Source organism: Convolutriloba macropyga, unplaced genomic scaffold (assembly GCF_964194025.1).
Source record: "Convolutriloba macropyga unplaced genomic scaffold, txConMacr16.3 SCAFFOLD_5309, whole genome shotgun sequence".
Lineage (NCBI taxonomy): Eukaryota > Metazoa > Xenacoelomorpha > Acoela > Convolutidae > Convolutriloba > Convolutriloba macropyga.
The window spans coordinates 1-2,500 of NW_027450194.1; the positions used below are offsets into that span (position 1 = coordinate 1).

Consider the following 2,500-nt stretch of genomic DNA (forward strand, 5'->3'; position numbering starts at 1 on the left):
TCATGAACAAAAGTTTATATCGAGTATTATGTTGACATTAGTAGGCCCTGGCCGAAAGCGCAGCATGTGAAAGGTATAGATAAAAGTTATCGTTGCAGTCAGTACTGTGTAGTTACTAGTAGCTGGATTTAAGCTCGAAATGAGACACTGTTGGTGAAACTTCATCATGAGAACGTCACAAGCTGATCACGCTCCATGATATGACTAGTATTATGTTGCTTCTAGTAGGCTAAGCGCAAGCCGAAACATCAACATGTGAAAGTCGTAGAATTTTGCGATCAAATTGTGGCTAGTACTGTGATGTTACTAGTAACCTTGTGTTACGTCATATGGCCAAGAGAGCATTTGAAGGCGAAACTTCTGCATGGGGAAGCTGCATCATGAACAAAAGTTTATATCGAGTATTATGTTGACGTTAGTAGGCCCTGGCCGAAAGCGCAGCATGTGAAAAGGTATAGATAAAAGTTAGCGTTGCAGTCAGTACTGTGTAGTTACTAGTAGCTGGATTTAAGCTCGAAATGAGACACTGTTGGTGAAACTTCATCATGAGAACGTCACAAGCTGATCACGCTCTATGATATGACTAGTATTATGTTGCTTCTAGTAGGCTAAGCGCAAGCCGAAACATCAACATGTGAAAGTCGTAGAATTTTGCAATCAAACTGTGGCTAGTACTGTGATGTTACTAGTAACCTTTTCTTACGTCATATGGCCAAGAGAGCATTTGAAGGCGAAAACTTCTGCATGGGGAAGCTGCATCATGAACAAAAGTTTATATCGAGTATTATGTTGACGTTAGTAGGCCCTGGCCGAAAGCGCAGCATGTGAAAGGTATAGATAAAAGTTATCGTTGCAGTCAGTACTGTGTAGTTACTAGTAGCTGGATTTAAGCTCGAAGTGAGACACTGTTGGTGAAACTTCATCATGAGAACGTCACAAGCTGATCACGCTCTATGATATGACTAGTATTATGTTGCTTATAGTAGGCTAAGCGCAAGCCGAAACATCAACATGTGAAAGTCGTAGAATTTTGCGATCAAACTGTGGCTAGTACTTTGATGATGCTTGTAGCCAACCGAATTGGTTGAAAAGCCCAATAAGTAAGCTAACTTGGGAGAGCTTGTTGGAAACCAAATGCTACTAGATTGGTCCAAATACATCCTTCAACAGGGGATCACTTGGCTCGCTTTACGAAGAGGAGCACAGCTATATGTGTTAATTCGGTATGAATCGCAAGATTTGTTTACCGACCTCTCTAACGCAAAAGGCGGTCTCGGCTTCGGCTGTTGACTGCGTCCGATTCAGGGTTATATAACTCTCGATTGAACACATTGATGTTCTATTGTTGGTGCTTCCAATAAAATTGGAACACTTAAAGCAGAACCGATTCAAATAATAGCATTCTGATCAATGATTGCATTCCTTGATCAAGAACTGCTGGAGTCATTGTGATGGCGAATTTTCTTCATAAGAAAATTGCAAAGAGACGGAACTTAATGAGACTAGTATTATGTTGTTTCTAGTAAGCGGAAGCTGAAACAGCAACATGTGAAAATCAAGTTTTGTTCAATGATCTCGAGGCGATAAGTACTATGAAGCAACTAGTAGCCTAAGCATGACTCAGATTTGAGACAGTCAAAAAGACTGGCGAAACTTCTTCACATGAAAGTTACATAGAGAACTACAAATGTATACAGCGAGTATTATGTTGTTTCTAGTAGGCGAAAGCTGAAACATCAACATGTGAAAGTTGTCTGCAAACTGTAGAACGATATGTGATTAGTACTGTGCTGTTACTAGTAGCCAGTCTGACTGTAGAAGCCAAGACAAAGGGAAACTAATGCATCTGAAAAGGACAAGTTATGGAAAGGTATGCACGATAAGTATTATGTTGTTTCTAGTAAGCGGCAGCTGAAACATCAACATGTGAACGTCGTTGTGTACAGTAACCTAGAACTATATAGTCCTTAGTAACGTGCATTTACTAGTACCTGTAATTGGTATTCAGACTCAGGCAGTTTGGAATAGTTTGGCAAAGATGCACCAGAGAAAACTGGGATTTGATACAGAAATTGTTGAATACAAGTATTATGCTGCTTCTAGTAGGTTGAATCCGAAACATCAGCATGTGAAAATTGAAAACATTTCTGGTTCGAATTGTCACAAGTATTTGGTGATCTGAGTAGCCAAACTCACTACAACGCCAATTGAAGGCAAAAATTCTCAACGGGAAAAGCTATTCTCATTGAATGAGCTAACAAGACGAGTATTATGTTGCTTCTAGTAGGCGAAAGCCAAAACATCAACATGTGAAAGTCTTGCTGAACAAATTTAATGTTGTTGAGCTCAGTACCGTGTGAATTAGTAGCCATAATTGGCGAGCGAAAATTGAACTGGCGAAACTTCGTCTTTGGAAAATTGCAGATGCCGAGCACTTATTTTGCAACGAGTATTATGTTGACTGTAGTAAGCGAAAGCCGAAACAGCAACATGTGAAAGC

At 40.0% G+C, this 2,500-nt stretch overlaps 1 pseudogene; it reads left to right on the top strand.

The window, feature by feature from the left end:
* Positions 1-1,158: 1,158 nt before the first annotated feature.
* On the top strand, positions 1,159-1,310 carry LOC142355697 (5.8S ribosomal RNA; annotated as a pseudogene).
* Positions 1,311-2,500: the final 1,190 nt, after the last annotated feature.